Source organism: Falco cherrug, chromosome 4 (genome assembly GCF_023634085.1).
Source record: "Falco cherrug isolate bFalChe1 chromosome 4, bFalChe1.pri, whole genome shotgun sequence".
Classification (NCBI taxonomy): Eukaryota; Metazoa; Chordata; class Aves; order Falconiformes; family Falconidae; genus Falco; species Falco cherrug.
The window spans coordinates 2,043,738-2,069,541 of NC_073700.1; the positions used below are offsets into that span (position 1 = coordinate 2,043,738).

Genomic DNA, 25,804 nt, shown 5'->3' on the forward strand with positions numbered 1-25,804 from the left:
TATATGAATCCTTTACCCGATACAAAAATCCATCCCATTGACCAAATATAAAATTCATTCTATTTTAGTTCAGCTTTGGAGACATTCCGTAACTGGTTTTAACTCTCGTGGTGGAAAGATTATGTGGCAGAACAGAACTGTTACGGAATCTAATTTAAGCCCATGTGTAAAACTAGGAAGGTATGGTTAAATACCCAACATTAACCACTCCAGCCATGTTTCAAAGATGCTATCCTCTTTTGGGCAATGTTGTGAGGAAAAGTTGCTTCAAATCTATGTTGTGAGGGTGTTTTTCACTAGTTTTCTAATACAGGAGTGTTAGTTCCTCAGTCTACGTAACACACGCCATCTGTACCTTGTATGTCCTTCATAAAGTGAAAATATACATACATTTTTCCACAAGTCCTGTGTCCCAGGGCAAGACTCTCCATCTCTCAGAATCGGGGTCAGGCTTTCCCCTCGTGGTTTTGCAGAATCCTGACTGAAAACTGTGAGAAGGAAAACAAAGGCGGTGGCGGGACACCTTCGCTCTTGCCAGCCGCGATGAGCTCCCCGCTCGCTGAGGCGGGGCCGGGCCGCCCTCACCTGCGCGGCGGCTCCGCGCGCTTCCCGCCCGCGCCCCGACATCTTGCGAGCGCGAGAGGCGCATCCCAACGTCGTAAGTTACCAGTATAAAGCTGGGAGCACTGGGCTCCCCCTGCCCCTTCCCCAGCCCTCCAACCCCGCCGCGGCCCGGACCCCCTCCGCGGGACCCTCGGCCCTGAGGAGTGCCGCGGGCGGGAAGCCAGGGCCGAAGCGCGGAGGGGCGCCCCCTGCTCCGCGCCGCTGCGCGCTCCCTGGCGCTCGGCGCAGCTGGCCGCGGCGCCGGCCTCTCCCCGCTGAGGGGAGCCCCAGCCCTGCCGGGGGAGGCGAGGCTCCGCTGGGGCCGGCACCTCGGTGGGGAGGGGAGAGGCGCTGCCCGCCTCCCCCCCCGCCCAGGGCTTCCCCGCTCGCCGCGGCCCGCTAAGTCTGACGGAGCGTCGCCGCCGCCCACCGCAGCGCAGCGGCCCGGCGCAGGAGGGAGGCGCCGTGCGCGTCCCGACTCCCCGGGCGCCGCCGGTGAGGGGACAGCGGCCGCCTCCGCGCTCCCGGCGGCTCCGCTCCGCTCGGCTCCGCTCGCCGCCTCAGGTAGGAGCGGGAGCGCGGCGCGGCCCTGCTCCGCCGGCGCGGGTGGGGTGGGGGGGGGGGCGGTGGTGGGGAGCGGTGCCCGGGGTCTGCCCTGCGCTGAGGTGACCTTGAGGCGCGGGGGGTGGCAGGGGGGCGCTGCCTGGGGTGGCGGTGGCGGGAGCCCGCCGGGGCCGAGCCCGCCCCGCCGGGATGCCGGATGCAGCGGGATGCGGCTGAAGGATGTTTTCGGGCGGTGAACGGTGACGGCGGTGCCGAGGGCTCGCTCTGCGGGACGGGAGGGCTGCGCCGCCGCGGGGGAAAACCGCCTCGCACAGCCCTTCGGTCTCGGTCTGTCTCAAGCCCGGCGGTTTCTTTAGTGATAGGGACAGGAGCGCGCAGGAGGCGCCGGGGACCGCGCTCTCCCGTGCCCTGCTGGGGAAGCCCGGAGGTAGGGCGCCGGTGGCGGCGGCGAAGCCCGCGCTGACCCGGCCGAAGCACAGCGGTCCCCGGGCCCCGCGGGAGCCCGAGCAACCCCGGGAACCGGCTCTGGGCGCCAATTTTCACAAGGTGACGCTCTTCTTGGCAATACTTGTTCGAGAGAGTTAGCAGGAGGCTTACGCCCCGCAGCCCTGGCCCCTCGGCTGGGCTGTGTGAGATGAGCTGGTGGAAGCAGAAGCCCCTCAGCCCCGTCGCCGCCGCGTCCTCGGGCGGGGGAGCTCGCCCAGCCCCTGCGCCTTCAGCTGGGCCCTAGTGCGGCGGGGCTCGGCTTTTTTCCTTTTTTTTCCACTGAGGGATTTAAGTATGTGTTACAAGCAGTCGTTTCCAAAGCCTCGCGGTACTCCAGTGAAGTGTTAAGAGCACCTTGGAGCCCGAGAAAATCCGCGGCGGGAGGTGACATTCCGTCGGTCGCCCGGTAACGCAGCCGCCGAGGTGCCCCCGGTGCCGGCCGAGGTGCCCGCTGCAGTCCCCGTTGCCATCGCCTTGGCACAGATGTCAAGATGTGCTTTCCTGTCGCCACCGAACGTAACGGATTCTTCTACAATGTTGACCTAGAGACTGTACTAGAAATGTGAAAGGAGCACTGTTTTCTGTTAGGTATCTTTGAAAGGCCTGTTGTAGGTGGAGGAAACCTCTCTTGTTTAATTAAACTGTTAAAAAGTTTACTTCTTTCTGTGTATCTCTTGCTGATCTTTTTTGCTTCTTATTGTTGTGCTCTTTTATCACGTTACACCAACACAACCTAATCCTGTGGTAATACTTTCTTTACTGTCTTTTTACTTAGTGTATTTTGTAGTAAAGTGATATTTGAGAAGCACGGATACCAAGATAAGGTGCTGGGAAGCTGGGCAAGCTGAAAGCAATGGTGTAGAGTGGGACTTTGCTGCTGCTGTGATAAACTAAAATCTAAGTTTATAAACAGTGTGAAAGTTGACACTGCTGTAACTCAATTCCCAAACAGTAAAAATAAATCTTTGAAAGAATACCGATACATTGGTGGTAGGTGCTGCAAGCCCTTAGTTACGTAAGCAGTACTTTGAAACCGAGTGGGACTGCATGCATGCGGTCGTGCTCACAAGTAGCACTTCATTTTTGATTCTGTCCGTTCATCATCTGCACATGACTAATTTTCATGTGGTACTCAAATAGGAGTCAACATTTTTGTAACTTCTATGTGAAGAAGCGCTTGCTTGTCCATATCTATGAATCTTGCTAATAAACTAGTTCAGTATTCTTTTTAATGACTTTAGGATCTCATGTCGAGCTCCATTTTCAAAGTGAGTACTGCTGTAAGTTCTTCCTAAAGCAAAAGAATATGTATTAAATGTTCAGTTTAGTGTCAATTTTAAAATTTTCACTTTTAACATTTAATGGAATGAATGCAGGGTATTATATTACCTTTAATTTGTGTTTGATGTAGTTACTAGTATTGTCCTTTGCTCACGTTATAAATCCCGGACCACAACCTCTTGACTATCTAGGCTACTGAGTGTGATATTGATCCAAATTTCTTGCATGTCACTATCCAAACCATACCTTTTAACCATTCAGTTGCCTATTTCCTGATGATGTGAAGTAAATTTTTATTATTTTTGACCAGTTCCATGGGGAGATAATGGATGTACTTATATGTTGTCCTATAATGTCGTCACCTCAATAGGATTTATTTTGGAGTGTAATGAGAAGAGTGAATGGACCATTATAATAGCCAGTGGGTTTGGTTTGGTTTTCCCTCAAATAGGTGTTTGGTGTCATTTGAGATGCCTCCCAGTACTTACCCTTCCTGCCCTTTTGCACGGCTTCAGAGGGCTGTGATTCTCTGCTATGGCCCGTGTTGTGTATCAGACACAACAGGGCACCTCAGATAGCATTAGCTACCTCTTTGTAGATAGTTGAGTGAAACCTGGTGCATTTGTCTGGTTCCTTGTCCTTTGTTAGCTAAGAATAAAGTGCTGCAGATCACTTACCACAGTAACCAGTGGCATGGCTAGGAAGTATTTGTGTGCATATAGATAATCGCCTTAGTGCTACCTTAGAGTTTATCTACACCAACAAAACCTGCATATTCTAATTATTTGTCCAAAATTTATAATAGGCAGTTTAAAAAGCAAGTGAGGTTAAAGAGAAAATTATGATGCTCAAAATACTATTTGTATATATAAAATTTGTATTGTAACTTCAGAATAGGTGCAGGATGATGATGACTGCAATTGGGAAAAAATAATCTGTGTTGATCGTGAGGAAAAAGCAGAGTAATTATACAAGAGTTAAGTGATTATTTTAGTTAGTCTGATGGGAGATGATAGTGGAAGAGATAATTAGGGACGGGGAAAAATGTTTAAGTTAAACAAAACTGTGTGGCTGCTGAAATCTCTTCAAATAAACATTTGAACAAAATTCAGACTTCTGATGAAGCTTACCATTGGAATGCATGTGTCAGATATACTTAAGAATTCTCTTTGAAAACAAAGCTTTACATATAATGTATACTGTGCAATAAATGTTTGCAATCCACAAAGTTCAAAGTGGAACGTAAGTTGTCCTTTGGAAGAAAAAATACATAAAACCTAAGTAAAGATAAGTGTAAGTGTGGATTATTTTAAGAATAGGAGTGGCAAATGCAAAAGGATAAAATAGTTTTAATTATCTGAAAAGAAAAAGTCTAAAATCTTTGAGAAAGGCAAAGTGAGCATGGACAAATAATGTTTACATGTAATAGGATAATAGACATGACAGTAATGCATGTCATAGTGACTGAGATGCATGTTGGTCTCAGTATATTCATGCTATGAAGTTATCAGTTAAATCAGAAAAGCTTATTTTTTGCCAAAGCCTGCTCTGAAAAAAGTTTCATCTTTCATAAATGGAGTTATTTAGTAGTGAAATATTTCAGACTTCCATTTCAAAGGTGTGACCAACTCTTTCACGTTTATTTGATATAATATTGCATACCGTAAGTGATGTGTTAACTGGCATTTTCCTGGGTCACTCTGTAGGCATCAGCATGGACTTATATCTAAAGGTCATTGTGTAAAAGGCTTTGTTTTCACATATTTGGAACCTTACGTTCAGAATTCTGGAATATTTTGTAACATATAAATAAAGTAGCTGCTGTGCTACAGGGATGCCCTCCACACACTGGAATGTAAACCAAGAAGGCTTTGAATGTTTCTCGGAGACAGAAGTTGCTACATATTTAGCATGTACAATAGGAAGTGTGTTTTGGAGGGCTCACTGAATACCTTTAAGTGTGCAGAGAAAGACATGATTTTGGACGGGCCTGAGTTTCTTCAGTCTGAATGCTCAGGTCAGTGCCCTCATAATTTCAATAGCAATTCTCTTGTGGAAGCTTATTTATCTGCTTTTGGCTATTTCTCTCCTCTGATCTAAAGCCCTTGCATTGCTAGCACATTTTGCAGTCTTCCCATCGCTCCTGTTTCAAGGCAACGCATCCCAAGAACTGTTCAGCTTCCAGAAGCTGCCATATTTGGAATGCCTTATACTTGTGAAGGCAACATTGTGGTGCATTTCTGAATGTCTGCGAAAGAGCAGGAACAGTGATGCTGAGTACTGTATAGTACAGTTGTCATGATACAGGAATCTTTGTTTGTGCTATGAAATTATTCATTGTATAGTGGAACACCTTTAGGAGATAATAGCACTGGCTTTCTCAGAACCAAAACTGCTTTCTCTCCTTGATGCTTCTTGTGAAGGAGGTACTTTGTCCTGCCTGCATGTAGCAGTCTTATTATGTATATACATTATATGTATATATGGAAACCATCATGTGGGTTTGCAAATTCATCGAGGAAGGATTGATTTTAATTGTTGAAGGGACAGGATTTAGAGCTGCAAGACTTGAATTACCTTTCCCTCTCACAACCACCAAGCTTTGCAGCACTTTGAACTTGGATGTGCATTTCAAGTTTTGAAAAACTTTGTGTGGTATTAAGCCCAGAATAGTGAAGCTGTCTCTAGTCAGCATTTATATTTCTAAGATTAATAAGTCATTAATTCCATAATGTTTGGGGAATTACTTTTACCCTGATTTATTTATTAACATGCCTAAAATAACTTATATTGAACTTTGTGAAAAGTATGTCTAAAAATGTCTATAATTGTCCAGCAGGAATGAAGATTGCTTAAAAATATTGCAGTTGCTGATTGTCTACTTCATATTACATGCATCTCTTCTTAAAATGCTTTCATATTCAGGATTTTTCTGATGAATAGGAGCTTTTTCTCAGTGATTAACAGTGAGGCTAACACATAGCATATTCCTTTTGATATCTCATTGTGAGCAGGAGATGCTTTCCAAGCATCTGGATAGCTTTACTGTGCAAAAGTCACAGTGTCACCTTGAATGTATTTGCTGATCATATGTATTCTATCCTGCTTATTGAATAGCAGTTCTTCATAGTGGGAAATCTTCCATCATGGAAGGTGTGATTGCATTCAGGAGAACATACAAAATAGCCCCATATATTAGACTATTTAGCATTTCAGGGTTGGGGTTTTTTTTTCAGTTGTTTTATTGGTATTTTAAACCTTTTTGTAATATCATTATTATTATTTAAACTGGCTAATGATGTTTAAGAGGATTGAAATAACAGGAATTTTTTTCTCAGGGAATGTTTTCTGCAACCAAAACTGGAAACTCCCAGTAGATTGATGAGTTCCTAGGAAGTATTTGAATAAGTGTCTCAAAATGCTTTTAAACAGCAGTATTAAATGAGGATATCTATGATAAACAAGAGAAGAAGAACGTTCTTTGCTGTCATCAGATTTCTTAGCAGTTCTGTTCGTAGCAATTACCTTAAGGTAAACTCAGTTTATTCCAAAAAAATTAGGATTTTTCTTCTATGTCATCTTAGGAAATTGATCTGTGCTGTTTTAGGTATTGGCCTACAGTCACAGTAAAAGCAAAATGGTAGTTCTGAGAATAAATTTACACATGAAAAACTAATTGGCAATATTAGGTGTATATACAACTGCTTTGTTGCATTGAATTTATAGGCTTAAGTTCAAATGCAGTTTTAATCCACTGCTTTATTCCACAACATCTACAAGTTCATCAGCATTTTTCTAATGTGTGAAGTGTTTTACTAGCTTTAAATCAGTCTTTGTCAACTGAAGATAGAAGACTGGCACGGGTTTTGGCCTATGGATAATGGAAATTAATTACAAGTCAAAATTTTATCTGGAGAAGATCTATTCCATAATATTGTGGGTTTTTTTTAAATTATGTAAATACCAAGTGTCCAAAAGCCCTGACAAAAGCTAGGCCCATTTTTGGTTAAACATGCGAATGACACAAGAATCATTCCAGAAGAGATAGAATGATTATTCTTGAAAGGTTAAATACTCTGAAAAAGTAACGTGTTACACACTGTAGCCCAGCTGATTCTGCGTCAAGTGCTAAAGAATTTGAGAGCAATAGGAACAAGAAAATGCCATTATAGTCTGTGAGGGTTGGTTTTAATAGGTTTGTTTCCTCCAGAAGATACAGTATTATGTTGCTTTTTGTGTGACCCAACAGTGTTCCTATCATATTTTTTCTTGGCGCTGCTAACATTTATTGCTCCCTAGCTAAATAAGATGACAAGATAAAGTTACATTTACTGGGAATTTTCTTGTGATTTTTCCCCCCTTCTTTCCTTTTTTTGACTTAGGTTTTGCAAGTTTGTGGACAGGAGAGAAAGATGGAAGGGTTACTTTACGTGTGGTACTCCTGGCATGACATAAGCCTTTTTCAAAAACACCATTATAGTATTTGTTACTTATAGTCTATAATGGCTTCCAGATCCCTTCCAGCAGAACTCAGTTTATCTCTGTTTTGTATTTTAGCTTGATTTCTAAATTTGCACTTGCTCTGCTTACAGTTTACTTTTCAATAGGTTCTTCAATATATTAAGTTTTATTCTGAATTTTGATCTTGTCTGCTTGGGGACTGAAAGTGATATGAACCCTACCTGCTTACTTCTCAAAGGTTTTTTTTCTGCTGAAATTGTTTAATGTATACAGCCAGCTGAGAGATGTATTCTTGCAGTGTACCACGTGAAATTTAATTCTGTTGACAGTGAGTTTTAGTAATCACTTCTAATTTGTGTGGCAGTTTGTTTTTGTTTTTCAAGAATCTGTGTACCCACTAAGCTGCAATTTTGTATCAGTCCTCTGCCAAGCTGTGTTTTCATATCAGTCCTTACTGTCCCATGAAAATACTATGTTGGACAGTTACTGAAAGCCTTACTATAGCCAGTATAAATTGCCTATCACTGGGTTTTTCTTCTTTAGTAGGCTGTTTACCATATCAAAATGGAAATTTCATTGGTTTGATGTTTTGATTATTTTCAGGCACTTAATCCTTCAGGTGCTTATGTGATGATTTGACATGTTTCAGCATCTTCCTTGGTATAAAAGGGAGGTGGATTTGTTTGCAGTTTCTTGAGTTAGACTCACTTCTCCTTTTTGAAGTGGTGTACTGTTTTTGTCTCTCCGCAGTCCTTTGAGCACTTTACGCTTCCTTTGTGCATTATTGAATATAATAGCTAATGTTTGGGGACTGCTTTAGGTAATTCCTAAAGTACTCTGCAGTGAACTTCATCATTCTCTATCAAACTGAGTATGTCTGGCTTCTTTCAGCCTATTCTTTTTTCTTCAGGCCTGTAGGCCTGTTTTCTTGATAAAAATCACTTCAGAAAATTTTTTGCTTTTCATTATCCCTTAGATGGAGACATTAAAAGAATAAGAAGGAGATACTGAATGCTTTGGCTTTCTCTTAACCATCTGTTATTTTCTCTCCTTTCCCATTAAATCCTAGAACCTCTGCTTATCTTTGTCTCCTGCTTACTTCTGCTGTATTTATAGATCCTTTTCCTATTGCCTTTTTGTGTCCCTCGTTAGTTGTTGATCCTTTTGTGTGTTGGCTCATCTGGATCATACCCGAGATGTTTGTGCCATTCTTTATTACTTGTTCTTCATTAAATGCTTGTTTCACCTTTTGTACAATCTGTTCTGATAGTCTAAGCCTTTAAAGACTCTGGATGCAACAGAATAGTCTCCTAAAACACTTCCTGTATTCCCTCTGCACTGAGATAATCTGTTGCACTATTTTATACAGGCTCTATTGATAAATACCAGCTTTCCTGAACTCCTTGATGATCTCTTCAGGAGATGTTATAAATCACTTGGCTGAGTTTTCTGAAGTTGCTGTCTTGAATTCCACTTCTTTTTTTGGTCCTTCTTTCACATTTTTCTTTCAATATGCTAGTGAATTCTCTTGACTTGTGATCATGCTTACTTGAAATGTATTGCTGGTCTTAAAATCTCTGCCAATGCTTTCCTATTAATCAGAATAAAATACAACTGCAGCATTAGCAATGTCTTCCATGTTCATACCCTTAGCTTGTTAGCAAAGCTCCACCTTGATAATATACCATAGTTCCTCCTTAAGGAAGCAGCATGAAAAGATGAATAAATTGCATGTATGTGATGACTAGGGTATGGGATAGGGGAACAAAGACTGTGTTTTTACTTGCTTTGTTAGGCGACATTTTCTGCCTTCATACAAGTTACTTGCCTTTGCTGGGCTGTTATTTCAGATTAATAATTAAACTGTTACAGTATGCAACTAACCTGCATGTTTCAAGGGTTAATTCATCACTACTTGTAAAGCTAACGAGAATTTTGGCTAGAAAATGCCATTGTTAGTGCAAAGCACTGTTTGTATCTGCAAGGTATTTCTAATGTTATTCAAACAGCATATTAAAGCCACTCACTTAAATAGAAGTGTTGTAGGTTCTCATATACACAACCAAGTCCCTTCTTTATGTGAAAACATCAGGGTTTTTTATGTTCTTGCAGGCATCATTCTGAGAACCAGTGCATTTCAAGAAGAACCTGCCTAGAACAGAATACCCTTTCAGTTAAAATTTCACCCTCCTCCAAGGAGGGCGTATCACATTCGTGAACTTAGCACCAAGTGTTGCATTCTTGTCAAGACACCATTTCCAAGTAACATGTAAGGCCTGATAGTCAAATCAGTGATAAGATAATGCCGTAGAAATATTAAATGTATTAAGGGCAGGATTTTTAAAAAGGGGAGGAATAGAGGCCAGAGGGAATTTTTAGTCCTGTCCTGTTGGCTTTTTAATAGGATTTGTGCATCTATAAGTTGGATGTTTCTGAAAATTGTGTTCTAAATTGGTGACTAATAGAGATCTTCCCATGATAATGACTTACAAGTTACCGTTATAATTCAACTGAAGATTACTGGAGTTTGATTCAGTACCTCCTGGAAATGACGAAAATTTTGTCATTGATTTTAGTGCCTTTGGGTTATGTTGTTAGGGTGCTCTGATGAAATAATGTGCTTTTGGGGGCTAATTTTACCCCTTCCAGTGCATCTTGGTAGCCAGAATTGAAAGTCACGAGTTACAGGAGAAACAGATGATGGAGTCGTCTTTGACGTATAAGGTTCTGTTCCCCTGGGTGCAGGAAGAATCAGGCAAAATGAGTTTCTCTCTGCCAGCTTTACACAGCAAAAGCTCCGTGTTGGATTTCCTGGGGAAGGAAAATGGGAGGTGGGTTACGCAGCAGCTATTACTGCTGTGCAGCGTGGGCTCTGCATCAAACAGAGCAGCAGCAGTGCCCTGCCTTCCCTCCCAGCCTCCTCCACCAGAGCACAGGCATGACCGATGCTGCAGCCTTTGCTGTTACGCACCACTGAGGAGCTGGCTGCTTTCATCATTCCTTCTCTTTCTTCGTCTTTTACTGTCTGCCTTTCCTCTTTCATCTTAGCTATCTCTTCCCATTTGCAAAAAGTATCTAGATGAATCCTTTCCTCTTAAACAGTTTGAATTCCCGAATAGTGTTATATTTGATATTGCTTTGGATGGAAGCATGCCATTTACAGCTGTTTTAATAGAGGGATGTCAATGAAATCTAACAGTTTTATCCAACCAGATTTTCAAGCATCCCAGAAGCACAGCACTGTCTTTGGGTAATATGTATATAAATAAAAAAAAATAGAAGCCCCATATATATATTTGTGGGGGACATAAAATTTATAAAAGAACAACAGTGGATCACTGGTATTATTAATAAACCAGATAAAATATTTAGAGATTTTTTAGGGAGATGTGGAATTTTTGTTATCAAGTCAATCTGTGAAAAAAAGATTCGTTAATCAAAACAAAGATTTTTGAAAGTATGTTCATTAACACTGAAAGATGAGCTGATATGTCCAGATCCTTCTACAATGGAGAAAGACATTTTTCTAAATGAAGATACAGGGGTACTGTTGTTTAACTGGAAGTCATTTGGAAGTATTTTTGTCTTCTCACAACACCACTCAGTGCCTGTTAGCACTCTGCCTCTTTGTTACAATAGGTATACAACACGGATGTCTTTTCAAGTTGAATAAAATTCTGCTTCAGACATGACCCTGCCTGAATTTCTCTGTCTGTGGAACAGAGTATTGCACACTGAAGGACACTCAGAGAAGTTGAAATGAACACTTCTGAGTGCATACGTCAGTGTTTAGTTCCTATGTGAATGCTTTCTTCAGTGTGTGTGTGTGTGTAGGCTTTATTGACCTGTTATTATATATCACTTCTGGCTTCATAACTTTCCTATGATTCAATCTGATTTTTTTCTTTTTTTTTTTCTTTTTTTTTGGGGGACACACACACGACATATTTCTGTGTAAATATGGTAAAAGAAATATGAGATTGGAGGGGCTTATGATACTCATTCTGATTAGAAACCTATGACTTCTGGAAGAAAACTGTAGCCCTAGAAACTTTGCTGTGCGAGGGGAAGGTATACAGAAGGAAAAGCCATAGGATGACTATAAGTGTTGAACAATACAACTGGAACAAAAAGCTTTCTATAAATAGTAGCATGGTCCCAGTTCAGTGAAGTGCTTAAGCATATGCCTAATCCCTCCTTGTTCAACAAAGCACTTACATGTGCATTTGAATTATGCTGAAATAAAACATCTAAACAGACCTAAGTGCTTTGTGGAATTAGGGGCTGTATCTATGCAGACAGACCTGGAGAGAAGGATAGTTTTCTTTACGGGAAAATGGTATGCTGTAAGCCTTTGTGGCATAATACTTCATATGAAATTTCTGACATTGTGCACTTACAAATTAACTTGCAGAACTATTGGACATTAAAGTATTAGAGGGTAACTGAATTCTGATATTCCAAAAATTATGTCCTTTTGTTGTTTGCAAATTGGTCAGACTTGATGACAGCTGCTGCCTTTATAACAGTAGGACCTGTATTATCTACTAAGGTGAATTTCCAATTTCTTAGTAAAACTAATACAATGAGGATATTCCTCATGATGTCAGAGAAGCAGTCTGCACTCAGGAATTCAAAGCATAGGCTTCTCAATCCAGGTACCCCAGCTAGCACACTGTCAAGGAGTTTTCAAATACTTGTAAAGACCGTTTTGACTCTCAACTTTTGAGGTACTTACATATGACCTCTTATAAAGGCTTGGTTTCACAGAAAATATTTAGCACCTATTTTCTTAAAATGAAATCTAGTTAATCATTTCAATTTTCCAAAATATTAGTCACTTTTGAAATTATTCTACAGGGATCCTAACTATTGATAGCTGGTTTTAGTAATTTTGTCTCTGGAAGGCTGCATAATTTTATCAGTAGTTGTGGTGGCTGGCTGGATCAATCAGAAGGCGATACTTAAATGTGTCTCAGTTGGGCTGAAATAATGAAAATACAATGCATCCTGCTTTTTTATAATATGGACACATACAGCTAACCAGACAAGCTTTTCATTTGTAGGAGAATGGAGGTTATAAAACCTAAAGTTCCATTGGGATGGAAGCTTCAATGTGTTACTCCCTTGTCAGGGATTTTGAGGTACAAACTTTGCTTTTGAGAAACTGCTCCAAGTCCCTGCTCTGATATGAAGGCTGTGCTGTCAGTCTCAGATCACTCAAAACTGATCAGAACCAGAATTCCACAAATGCACTTCAGTATATTAGTTATGAGACTTACCTTCGCAACTAGGATACTTTCCAAAATTTTTATTTCCAGTGGAAATCTGGGTGAATTAGGTAAGTAATGAGTAGTTTGATTTATGACAAAGCAAAGTTCTGACCAAAAAATGTTCTGATGTTTTAATGAAACAGAATGGTGATTTAGTAGACATATACGTGGCAAGGGAATCTAGAAGACTAGTTTCAAAAATAGTGTTTCAAGTACTGGGACTCTTTAAAAAGAAGCCTGTACAGCCCAAGTCATACCTATCATTAATTGCTTATCAGTCACAGCGCTAGAGCACACTGCCTTTGCTTTGTTTACTTCACTGTTTTTCTGTTGAGCAAATCTGTTTGCCTGTTCTGCGTGTGTGCATTAAGTCCCTGTAGGAAAAATACACTGTGAGAATGGTTAATTCAAATGTTATACAGTTGAGCTGATTAAAGAAATTCTAATCTGGATCTTTACATAAGAAGTTATAAAGGACGTTCATAATTTATACCAGATCAAGTCTATAAAGTCATAATAAGCTCATGTAAATCTCCAATGTGTAATAAAATGGAAATATTTCAATTGTATAATTAAAAACATCCCTCTGTAAATATTCCAGTGAAAGTCCCTTGCTGCTTTACATTATATTTGATTAGGGCAGATATGGCTTTGAAGAAGTGCCATTTTGATCTGATTCAAAGGTCAACTGTTACGAATCACGGCTAATGTCATAATGTTCTCTTACCTCATATGCTGCATTTGGCACTTTAAGTTCCACAAAATGAGCTTTATCTGTTTTGAACTTCATACTGTGGGAATCGCAGTTTCTGTAGCAAGGATGAACATACTAGAAACAGGATCAAAATACGAAAGTCAGTCTGTGGAATGGCATATAGCTTCTGTTAAAATGAATGAAGTTACAGTATGTGATGTAATTAAGCAGGTTTGTAGATAAGAAACTAATGAGCTGGTCTTTGTGAAATATGCAGGGTGAGTAACTTCTCTATGAAGCTTCCTCTTTAAAACACTGAAAAGAAGTTCAGCGTTTTTAATGAAATGTTCAGGAGCTGTTTTGTTAAGGTAGCATGGCAGATAAATTCTTTATTTAGCCCAGTGATGGTGCCAGAGGCATTTAAATCTTACCTCCAGGAAAAGGAAAATATTTTTAAGCTATATTTTAAGTACCATTACTAATTTTGATTACTAAAACCTTATAACTTTTGATTAAGAGAAAATATCCAAGAAACTGAATCACCTTCTGTTCTTACTAGGGAAAAAAATCCATTTCTCTGAGATAGGATTTTGTTATGTGTTAGAGGATGTTGCGAGTAAAGTTGAATAAAATGATCATGACTAGTTAGTTAACAAAAATATTTAATAAAGGAAGAGGTAGTGGGGAAACATTAACAGTCATTATTTCCTTTGCAGTCCCTTCTGTGCATTTCTCTGCAGAGAGCTTTCAAGAGATTTTAACCGAAGCGGGGCTTCATCAGCTGGATACATTCTCCTCTCTCCCTTCCTCCACCTCCTTGGGAAATTGAAATCAAATTGCATTGTGCAGCAGATTAGTAGTGAGTTGAGTAATCTACTCGCAGAGGCAGTGATGACCTGGAAGCTTGGTTGTAAGTTCTCCCCCTCCCCCCCCAGTCCAGTACTGTGGCTTTTCCCTAGATGCTTCCTTTCTGTTGGATGTGACTGACAAGTGAATATCGAAACCCATGTAGAAGCATATGCATAGGAATATGAGAGTAAGAGTGTAATAAGGGAGGAAAAAAATGTATCTGTCAACTCAGAGCAATTTACATTCTCATTCCAAATTCTTCCTGAAGGTGGAAGGCAGGTTTCCTTCAGCTACATTCATGTATCAGCTACTGTGTGTCTGTGATGGGCCCATGCTTTAACAGGATGGGATTGATGGCATCTTCTTGTACTCACTTTTCTCATTCTTATGCAGAAGGATTGTAGATGTTCAAAGGTATGGTAGCAGTGCGCAAAATATCTTTGATCTGAGAAACTCAGAATATTTTAAAATTGTGGGGTGCTGCTTCTCTCCTTTTTTTCAGTCTCTTATCCATGATGATTTTTAGCACCACAAGGGTTGGTAGGAACTGAAATTCTTCACAGATTAGTCCAGCTGTGGTAATCTTTGCTGTATTTGTAGAAGTAACAAAATGTTATTTGTTATTTATATGAATAGCTGTTTGAGATCATTACAAGGTAAAGGTTTATATTTAAATACAACATATATTAATAGTATGCTTAATGATATACTTATTGATACACATAATAATATCTCAGCATTCTGATGCACAAATATCTTTTCATGTGTGTAGAACTAGGAATTACAAGGAACTTCTGTGAAGTGTTTCCTATAAATATTTGTGAAACACTGCCCAACTGTAAATAGTAAGGAAGGCTTCAGGCTGAAGATTTGATCTTGGAAGGCACCAGTTTCAGTGAGGATGGTGCTAGAGTTCTGTAGCAAGTGAGGCACCAAAGAAGTATCCTTTTTATAGATTAGTATTTGGCTGTGGTGATACAGAGAGATTATTAAACTAATTAATTTAATTTTCTGTTTCTGGCATGAGTTTTTCTGTGCATTGTCTCTATATGTGATCGTTTCCTTACAAGTTGTGGTTCTGGAGTCAGATAATACTGCAAAACAACCACTTGGGTTTCTTTGACTCTCCTTAAAAAAAAAAAAATGAAAAGAAAAACCTTCATAATTGTGCAGAAAAAAATAAAAAAATGCCCCAAATAATACTTTAAAAAGAAACATTTTTCTGTTGCCTAGTTTCTCATTTTTGGAAGGAGTGACCTAATTAGGATTTTTTTTTTCCAATTTCTTGGTAATAATATAGACAATATAATCTGGGGCTGCTTTGGAAGCCAGTTCTCTGCTACCGTAGTCAGCATTAATCCAGATGCATGAAATTCCTAGTGTGTAACATTGCCCTTTTAATGTTCAATTGGAAGTGTAAATTACCCTTTAAACTCACTGGGGCAGGAAGAACTTATAAAGTGGAGTATCCAGTTGCCAGCAGGTTTACAGACACAAAATCATTCAATGAACTTGCAAAAAGTAGCTGAAAATGAAAAAAGTGCATATTAGGTTTAAGCCTTGGTGTGCTCTGTGGTGCCATTTGACTAGAACAGAAGTCAAGTAGTAGGATTCAGCGTTTTTCTTTACTTTTTTTTTAAAGAGCTCTTTCCTCTAGAAGTTAAATCCAAGTTCTGTTAGATAAGCTCAAGCTTAGTATCAAAGCACCATGAATAAGGCATTCTTATCAGCTATGTTAGATGGAATTCCAGTGTAGTTATGGTGAGTAGAAACTGGTGTTAGAATAAATCCTTCAAACAGTAATTCTAATTGTAGACTTAAACTTTTAGGTGATTTGCCTTTCCTCATAGGCTAATTTTGAAAAATATTTGACATATGCAAAAGATTTTTTTAAGGAAAACTAAGGTTGTAGAATAAGGTAGTCCCAGATTAGGATAATCTATAGTCTCTATTTCCTGGGCAGCCTCAACTGTGAAGGGGATGCTGTCTGAACTAGCTGTTCAGCATGGCGTGGCTGGCTGCTGTACTCCTGTGCTACAAATATGACATATATCTCTACAAACAGAAGAGTTTGGTGTATTGTGTGTGTTTTTACTGTGAAAAGTTTCGGGCCTAATGACTGTGTGAAGTGGATGAAGACATAAGAAATTAATTATGTTCCCAGGGCTCTTTCAAAAGAGCATATGGGGAAATCCTTGACTGTGTATGAAGTTAAAACTCTCAGGTGCAAAACAGTGTGTTCAGTGACTGCTTTTCTCAGAATCCAGCTTTACTGCTCCTGTCTTGCAATACTGGAAACTGGAAGAAAATTATAATTTAGAAAGTTAGGATTGAATAGGCCACGGGAGCTGGCAAAATTGTTACCTACAACAACCAGGTCAGAGCAAGTGAACAAATTTCCTTGACCGAGGCAAAGTTTTAGCTCAGGCAGAAGTTAGCCCAATTATTTCAAGTATTGGATAAAACCATAAATAAGGCTATGGATGTTGAAAAACTTCTGAAAATGTTTTTCTTGATTCGTTAATTTAAGTTCTGAGGAGGATAAGAGAAAGAGGCAGCTGGTGAAGCAAAACCTTCACTGGCCGTCATGCAGAGAAGTCCACAAAAAACCCATGCAGAGGACAGTGGTTGTGGTTTATCTACAGGTTTTGTGTGCTGCTTTTTTTCTCCTGTGGAGCTCAGGATAGGCAACTGTGTAGGAGTCCTCTGTCAGGAAAATGGCAGACAGACCTGAAATCTGTGTTTTGCACCCTCTGCCCTGTTTGCGTGTCTAGACTTAGTTCAGGTATGGTTTTCCATTTCTTTAGTGTTCTGTAGACTGTAGGCGAAATGCAGATAAAGGCAAATTCATAACTGCTTTTGAATTGGGTGGGCATGCTCACTCTTGGGTTATTTCCTTGCTGTTTATCTGCTCTTGCATTTCTGATAAATCAGTTGTTTATTTCAGTAGAAGCATCTTGCTAATCTGATAGTTTATGAACTTTCTTATATAGCCATCAATGGACCAACAGAAGGTGAATATGCATCATAACTTAAAAATCTACTGCCATGTTATTACGTTAGAGAAATTAAAAGTAATATGAATAAAAGTTACCTTCTGCAGATAATTAGTGCATAAAATATCAATAGGCAAAATACCTGAAAATAAGCACTGTTACCAAGGGCAATAATACTGCTAAGAAGAGACATTAGTAGTGTGTGTCAAAAAGACATTTTAATTTCAGATGTCTTTTAGGAAGCATCAGTATGTTGTTATTCTTTTGTCTACCCTACTGGTGAAACGAGCTTTTGTAGTTCCATACAGAAGCAAAGAAGAACACAGTTATTCAAGAACAGTAGGGTAGGAACAGAGCAATTAAGGCTGAATGCAATTCTAAGCTATTGACTGTATAAAATATACTGTCCATACACCTTAGTTCTAATGGTAATCTACTTTCTGAATCCATTCAGATGGGCAGTCTGTTTCTCCTTCCTTAATGGGTCTTACGAAAAATAAATGTTCCTTTCAGTTTCTGCTTTTTAGTGTGCATTATGTACCTTTAATTTTCAGTTAAATTCCTTTTTATTTAGCTGTTTTGAAAGATGAGCTATAAAGATTTATAAAATGTAATTATAGAGATATTTAATTGCTGTATAAATAAATGCTTTTGAACATAGAGGCAAGAATTCTCCATGGTGTCATTTGGTTGTGTGTGTTAACTCTAAAATTCTTTTTCTGCTGAGTAAGTGTAACTGGCTTGGAAGTGCAAGCAGTACAAACTTAGCGTATCGTTAGAGATTGTTATAAATCAGTCAATGACTTTTAACAAAGTTTGTAACCTTAGTTTTCTTTAGTATTGCTCTAGTCACATTGTTAATCCCGTGTCAATGATTCAAAATGTTTCACAGCAGCATGGTGAAATTTAGAAATGCTGTTATAAAATAAAGGGTGTGAATGAGAAGAATAATTACTTGTATCAGCAGAGAAGGTGACCTGTTTGAATGCTTTCATAAAGGTTTAAAAGCCTTATGAATTACAGTTGCCAGGACAGGGCTGTGCTTTTTGAAGAGTTACCATGTATTAATTACTAACATTCCATACATGAAAGATTTAGGAAAGTCTAAAACCTGATGCATTCTGTCTCTCAGCTGATTTTTCTGTACTGTTTGATCTGTTTTTCTGTGGTCTTTGATTTGGCAAAGATAAGTGTGTGTGTGTACAAACACAACATCATTTAATTACAACTCAGAGTAAATGGTGAATGTGTGCATGTACATAAACATACACATGCTGTCCTCAGTATCATTTAATTACCACCCAGAGCAAACAATCTTTCTGTTTTCTGTATCCTGGGGCACAAAAGGAATGTTTTCTTCTCTCTCTCTCTCTCTCTTTTTTTTTTAGGGGCGGTAGGCTAAGTATTTCTCTGAAAGATGTAATTTTGTATCTGACTACTGAATAGGACACAGAAACATAGTAAAGTGTCTGAAAATTAGAAATATGTTATGCTTTCTCAACATTTAAATACTTTGTATTGTATGAGATTGTTCTGTGTGACTCCCTCGCATCTTGCTGATATATTTGACATTTACATATACTGCATGATCATTAAAAATTTGATCTGGCCTAGATACTATACAAATATAGAGCATATTTATTCTTTGCATGTGGACATATATTTTCATATATGTGTATCTAGATTTCTGTTTTTTTTTCTTTGTTCTCATATTTTTCTTACAAAGGTATTAACAGAAAGAATATATATCTAGCTCTTATGACTTGAAATGTTTGGACCATTCAGGTGGGTAAAGACAGCTCGGTCAGTTTACCAGTAAATAGATGTTTAAAGTAGAGAGCTAAAAATAAGATTAGAAAGTGATCACTAATTGTCATCCTGTTGGTTGGCTCAGCAAGAGACTACTGAGACAGAAATAATATTTATGCTGTGCCTGGGTACCACTGTAATAAAAATGAATAATGACTGAGCTGCTTTCTTATCCTTGGAAGTGGTCCTTCCATTTCTGGGTTGGAGGCACATTTGTCTAACAACTTCCCTCTGGGGTATACCTCTTCTGTAAGTAAGTAATAGACTTCAAGCTGCATAACCTTTTATCCTTGCTGAAGTATTAATTATTTTCAACATTCCAAACTATGCACAAAGGAGTCAAAGTACAAATGTGAATTGTTGAGAGAGGAGACTGTAAGAGAAGACCTTAGAAGTCACTATTTGAAGCAAACTTACTGTGATTTTGGTTATTTTCCTGTCTCTTTCTGAACTATTTCCTTGGCTTGTGCTTTTTTTGTATGCCTAGGTGAGAGCTTAGAGGCAGTTTTTGTTGATGGCATCAAAGACAGAGAATCAATCGCCCACATTTTCCCAGAGAAAGCTGCAAAGTCTTACTATTTTGCCCTTTCAGTACTATCACCGTTTAGGAACAGGAGTACTTAAAAATGAAAGTCCTTTGCCTTGTTTATCCCTGCTGAAGTTTTGTTTTCAGTTTGGAGAAGGTGAACACACCTGAGTCCTGAAAGATACCTCTTAGCTATGCCTGCCGGTGTAAGTACCAACTAGTGGCAGTGCTCTTACGTTAATGGTATGGGCACCTGTTTTGTAAGGATCTTAACTGATTTTGCCCAGCTGTGAGGAGCACACTTGCATTCTGCACTGATCCAAAATCACTGTGAATTATTCCTGAGCTAAAGTTGGTAGATTTTGTTTGCTTTCATATTCTTAGTGGGCGAAACAAATATTTTGTAAGAAACAAAACCAGAATTGAACTGACACAGCAATTGTAGAATCATTGGCAAAACAAGTGTATAATGCTTTGCTTTTCAGCCTAAAATATTTGCCAGCTCAATTAAAACTAAATGTTTTCCAGATTTTTGTAGAATAAAGTGAATTTTGAAATGAAAACTTGACATTATAAAAATATTTTAGCACGAAACATTAAATTATCCAAAAAGAAATATCTCACTTTGATTTTAAAATGAGATGTTTTATATTCTGAAACTTTTCATAGAACCATAGAATCGTTTTGGTTGGAAAAGATCTTTGAGATCATCGAGTCCACAGTTTTGTGCTCACATTTTTTCCAGCTTAGCTTCTCGGTCAAACATTACTTCAAATAATAATTGGTTTTAGTCATGACCTCTTTCTCCTACTCCTGCACTCCCCAGCTATCCCCAAGATACAATTTTTCCTGCAGCTTGCTGGCTGTATTATTAACCATCCCATTGACTTCTGCAAATGTTCTTCTGCTAAATGAATGTCATTTGGAGAAATGACATGCTCTTTACTGAAGTTTTCAGTCGACTGCAGCTTGACTGACTTCTCGGGAAAACTCAGTCCATTTACTTCCAGAATGACTGCATGATAAGTGATGTGGACAACCTCTTCCCTCAGCACTCAAAGTAGGAAAGTCTGAGATGTTTGTATTTGTTTATTCATATCCTAATTCTCAAAATGGACTAAAAATCTAAAGCATGTGTTATTTTTAGGCTCATCAAGAAAAGCACACATACATAATTCAGAATAGAGTAGAACCATGCGCTATGGCAATGGCTTTCATCTAAAATAAATGTAGCTCTTTCTTCATGCAGGGCGTTTCCCACCATCTGATTATTACAGTAGCTGTATGTGCTATTATAGATGTGTATAATAAAAGCAACATTTGCGCTTTTATCTGGTAAGTAGTCTAAAAGCTTTTTTGTTTCTTTTGCTGTAGTTGTTAGAAATTCTGCTGTTGCAGACTTGGATTAAAATTGTTTAACTTTGGAAGAAATCCTTAATGAAGAGTAAATGAAATTAAATTTCGGGCAGGGAGATATCAGTGTGAAGGAGGAGAAAAGGGGCAATGCGAAGCTCTTCATCATAGCTCATGTACAGTAGTGGCTATGTTGCTCAGTGGCATTTCCTGTCATTTGCTCTGAAGACTTCTGTGTATCTGTTAATCATCATTCCTAGTTCTAAATTCAAAGTCTCTCTGCTTTGATCTCCTAGCTCTCCCGCAGCCCTGCCTAACATAGCTGTTAGGCAGGCTTTTCACAGGCCAAATATTATTTGTCAAAAAATCCAGAGAAAATGTCTGCTCACAAATTCCTTATTTGCATATTCATCTGGGCATGTTCCTGGCTCAGACTTGGCTTTTCTTTCCTTTCCTTCTATTAAAATCTTCTGCTGAGCAATGAGCTCATCACAGCACTTTTCCTCTCTCCATTTCTTCTGGAGAAGAATCACCTGTGTAAATCACTGAAATGGCATTGCTGATTGCCACAGTCTTGTAATATAGCTGGAACTCTAACAATGATTCATCTTTGAATCTGCTCAAGGTGTCCAGAAATGAAAGAAAGGAGAAACAGTTTGAATTATATACAGAACGTTCTGCTGTGAATTCTCAACATTACTTGAAGTCCACTAACTAGTAGATGACCAATATCATCTATTGGGGTTTTTTATCCAAGTATTCAATTAACTTTGTTTCCCAGTGATGCACAGGAAAAATAAAACCAGTTTTGCTGGTATGTTCAGACCCTGCAGGTATGTTTTACCAATATCCAAAAGAAAAAGGATTTTTTTGCAAATTTGAACTCTTGCAAGAAGAACAGCAAGGGATAAATGACTTACCTAGAAGACTGAATTAGAACTTTCTCCAGTACATGTTTTCTAAACACCTCTAAGGCTAATAGAGAGGAGGAACAAATACCAGCTCGCTCCATCACATGATTCACAATATGTTATGGTAAAATGCCTGTATGATTACCTCTGTGTTGGAAGGTAATAACAAAATAAGAGAATGGAGCAACTGAATTGCCACAAGGGCAGTGTAGCGAGGATTGTGTAATTTCCACAGGCCCAATAGTCAAACAGTGAAAATGGTAGCTGTCAGAAAAAATTACTGACACAACTGTGTGGTGGGTAGTGTCTGCTGAAACGACAGTTGTGTTAGCTCTAGTAAATGCTAATACACTTCTAGTTTCATAGGCATTTGAAATAACCCTCTAATGTGCCACATGTTTGGAAGTAAGTCATCTCCAAAACAAAACACCTACGAGGCAGATTTAAAGACCTAAATTTCTCCTAAGAGTTACAACCAACGTCCTTTACTTATTCTCCAAAAGTTTTTAAAAAATGGAAATGTATTCCCCCATATTCCTCTGCCTACTGACTGAAAAGAATCCAAACTTCCAGTGCCAATAAAGTAAAGAGGGGGGGAACTGGATCTGAGGCAAACAAAAATGTTTTGGTGAAATAGGATTAGTTCTTAAATCTCAAAAAAGCTTGTGGAGTCATGCAAAACAGAAATGAGAGGTTTAGCCTGCATAGAAACAGAATCACATGAGTGCAATATCATTCAGACTTTCACTCATGTGACGTTTGGTTGTTGTTGGAGACAAATCTTTGAGAAAAGTAGTACGGTAGTTTTTATAGATAAGGAGCTCAATTTCCTTGGCCTTTTGCAGTACATGAAATACAATTATTGCAAGCGGGATGAAATGCAAATATGGCAAATACTCTTCTAATTTGGCTGTATGTGTGTTTTCTTTAAACAGTGAGTTCTTATTTTTTTATTTAGGGGAATGTGTTTGGATTTGTGGGCTGTAACACCAGGTGCACTAAAGTTTCACAAGTAGTTACAGAGAATGACAAGGCATGGAGAAAATTGTTAAGACCTGTCATAGCAAAGATGCAGTTAAAAAAGTCTGATCCCGGAGTCAGTGGCTTGAAAGAATGAGATTTGTCTGTGTGTATATAGGAACTGAACAGTCCCTTTCTTCATTTTCTTGCAGACCTCTTTGAATGGTTGTCCACATCCACAGTGTGCATTGAAGGTTAGAGTCTTTGTGGCCATCAGCACCTGTGGAGTGCTTTGTGTTTATTATACTTTGCACAAGAAAGCATGAAGGATATAGTATGTTTCCTGGGGTTCAGTTCCTCTCAGTTGCTTCAGTCTCCAAATGAGTGCTGTTTGCATTTGGACTGCAGGAATGTTTTGTGTTAGCAGGTGGCCTGTTAGTTTTCTAAGTGTTTTTAAAAACCTGAGGCTTGCCTGGAATAAAGTTGACTGCTTCAGCTCATTCTAAGGAGGCATAAAAAAATTAACATTGTTTCCTGGGGTAATGCTGCATCTCCAAATTCCTCAACACAAGACAGAAATTGTCAGTCATGTTGGAACTAGACTAGAAAATGCATTCAAATATGGTAGAAGTCTGAGGGAGTTGAAGGAGCAAATGCCCCATGAGAAGGAAAAAGCTCCTTCAGAAAGAAAATTCTGCTGGTGCTGCCTGCCCTGCCTCTTCCTGAGGCTTGTGGCAGTTCTTGAAGGCCACTCGCATTATGTACAGGATCAAAGATCAGATAAAATATGGGGTCTCGGTTGCAGAGGTCAGAACAAGCATTTTGTTCCCTTAGCACTTACTTCTTTGCACTTGAACTTTTCCCAACATAACCTGGCCATCTGCACTGCATGTGTAGCGTTTGTGTGCTGTGACTCATCCACCTCTTCAGCACCATTTTGAAAAGATCCCTTTACATGAATTGATCGCAGCACATCGAGGTCTTTCAGATGTGGTGGTTTGAAGTATGTTCTGCAGTGCATACGCATCACTTCTTCAGTCTCCTGTCTGTCATTTAGAGAGAGCTGAGCTATGGTAGGTACATTTCACTCTTTTTATGATCTTGGTTCAAAGTGTGAGTGACTAAACAGTGTTCTGGTCAAAACATGTCTCAAATTGGGTTCATAAGACGCAGGAAAAATGTGGGAGTAATGAAAAAATGAAGTAAGGACCATTTGAAACTCATTTTAAATTCCCACATCAACATCGCCATTGAGAAAAGGATGTTTATAAGTTGCTGTGCGTGTGTTTTGTAATTAAAATTTGCTTTCATGGTATTAGTATATAGGAAACTATCCTTCTTGGCAACACTTCTTCAATTCAGGAAAAAAGGAAACCTCCCTAAATCACACTGTCCAATAAGTGAAATTATGTATTAACCCCAAGATGAAAAATGGTAATAATTCCCAGCACTGGATGCATCCTAGGTACTCTTCCATAAGAATCTGTCATCCTTCTGGCAAGTGGAAAGATGAGTCATACCTTTCCTTTCCTTCACCCTGTAGGTTGTACTTGGCTTTTCAGTCCACTTCGATTTGACTTAAGTCCACATTACAAAAAAACACTCCCTGTGTGCCTTCTCCTGCACCCGAATACAATTTTCACTTGCACTACCAAGGAGTCAACATGGATACTTTTTACCCACAGTAATTAATGTGAAGGTAATAGTATTTTGATGGGAATGTGATTTTTTTTTTTCCTAGTGCATTGTACCATGTTCTCCTATACTATGTGAAGCTCCTGTGCATAGTTTCTTGTAGTTTTCTAGTTATTGTTAATAATCTCTGTTGCCTTGGTTTTGTCTTTGGTGCTAAGGTAACAACCTGGCCTATAGGTGACAGCAGGTAATGTCTTCTGAAACATACCCTCAGCAGGTTTTCTACCAGAGATAATGAAAGTTGACTGTCTTCTCTTCTGAAACCCAAGGTAGCTTCTTGGCGATTTTTGAATGTAGTCCAGGGAATAGACTTATCATTATCTGATAGCTTGTATTTCACTGAGAGAATCTTTGTCAAATCTACTTTTTAGGAGAGATTTTTGTTTCTCTTTTCCAGCAGAAATAAAATACAAAATAGATTGAATACGAAGTGGATTGAGTCAGTATGCTTGAAGGGAAAAAATCTGTTTTCTCTGGTTAATAATTCTTACAGAAAAGTCAGCTTAAAGGAAATGAGAGTTGCATTGTTAAATTAATGTTTTATTTAAATGAAGTAATGCCACCAGCTATAAAAGACTTGGTGAAGCTGCCTTGAACATTTTTCTCTTTGGGTAGACATGACAGACTTCTAAAGGCTGGAAAGGTTTATGTGCATTGATAACGCAGTACTGACCTCAGGCTAAGCGCCATCAGCTTTGAGTTAGTAACATTTATTTAGATGGGTTTCACATGATTGATGTGAAACTTTTTCATACCTTACGAATATTGAAGCTTTTCCTACTCTTCCTACAAAGAACAAATTGGACCTTAAACTCTTTTATCCAGAACTTCCAGTCAAAGTGCCTTTTTTTTGACTTCCTTTTTTGTAGTGAAGTAGCATCTTATTGTAAGCATGAGCTACCCAATCTTGCCAACTCTGGAGACCAGCTCTGTCTCAGGATTCCTCCCTCCCAACACAGGCTGTGGGGTGGTATACAGGGCAGTGCCCCCAGTATTTTCAGCTCATTTTGGGCTGTGCATGTATGCTGAAGGAGAAGGCGCTCCAGGACATGTCTGTCCCAGTCCCTGATCTTTTCCCTTCCTTCTCTGCCTGCCTTGCCTGCACCAGCAGCTGCAGGTGGATGCTGAACTTCCCAGGGACACAGGTGGAGGCGTTTGGCTGTGCAGCAGAGTTCAAGCCTCAACATTCACTTCCTCACTGCTGGGGAGGGAAGGCATGAATCAAAATACATTTAATCTGGTTCTCAGACTGGCAGCAGGATGATGCTGTGTGCTCAACTGACCCTATTATATGAAAGCAGAGAATGCTAAAAAAAGAAAGAAAATAAAAAGGAACAGTAATT

At 39.3% G+C, this 25,804-nt stretch overlaps 1 protein-coding gene across 10 annotated transcripts in view; it reads left to right on the forward strand.

Annotated features, from left to right (window-relative positions):
- Positions 1-910: 910 nt before the first annotated feature.
- Positions 911-25,804, forward strand: part of ATP2B2 (ATPase plasma membrane Ca2+ transporting 2) — a 432,200-nt gene continuing 407,306 nt past the window's right edge. For 4 of the 10 annotated variants that reach the window (XM_055709424.1, XM_055709434.1, XM_055709423.1 and 1 more), the window contains exon 1: positions 912-1,167. The gene's annotated coding sequence lies outside the window, so the exon portion shown is untranslated. Of the gene's footprint in view, positions 1,168-25,804 lie in introns of all 10 variants that reach the window. The other 6 variants (XM_055709429.1, XM_055709431.1, XM_055709433.1 and 3 more) reach the window with 3 other exon arrangements.